Source organism: Diachasma alloeum, unplaced genomic scaffold (assembly GCF_001412515.2).
Source record: "Diachasma alloeum isolate Michigan unplaced genomic scaffold, Dall2.0 Dall_scaffold_00365, whole genome shotgun sequence".
Taxonomy (NCBI): Eukaryota; Metazoa; Arthropoda; class Insecta; order Hymenoptera; family Braconidae; genus Diachasma; species Diachasma alloeum.
The window spans coordinates 799,709-800,117 of NW_021680504.1; the positions used below are offsets into that span (position 1 = coordinate 799,709).

At 46.0% G+C, this 409-nt stretch overlaps 1 protein-coding gene across 4 annotated transcripts in view; it reads left to right on the plus strand.

Annotated features, from left to right (window-relative positions):
• The window catches only part of LOC107041439 (CCR4-NOT transcription complex subunit 6-like), a 541,863-nt gene that overhangs the window by 501,370 nt on the left and 40,084 nt on the right, over nucleotides 1–409 (plus strand). The gene's annotated exons all lie outside the window — the stretch shown is intronic.

Genomic DNA, 409 nt, shown 5'->3' on the forward strand with positions numbered 1-409 from the left:
CCCCCCCCCGCCCCCCACTCGATTTACCCAGTTTGCCCGGTTAGCAGAAAAATAAAGGACAGAAAGAAAGAGGGAAGAAGCGCTTATAGTAAGGGATTCGAGTCAACTTTTTTCGCCGGTGAAAACAGAAAAGACTTACACACTTGCCTCGATAGTTCCTAGAATTTGTTGTTTATTTGTTTGTTCATTTGTTTTTTTCCCCTTTAATTTCATTACAAAATAAGTCGAACATTTTATTTTTCATTTTAAACGTCTTTCGCGCGGCAAATCGGCTTTGGTATTTGAGTCTTGGGGCTTTTACCCAGGGATATCGGAGATCGATCGTGCATCCTTACGTGTTCTACGGTAGATTTTTCTATGGTTTCCCTCCTCTGCCCGCCGCTCTCCACCCCCCCCCCCCCCCCCCCCC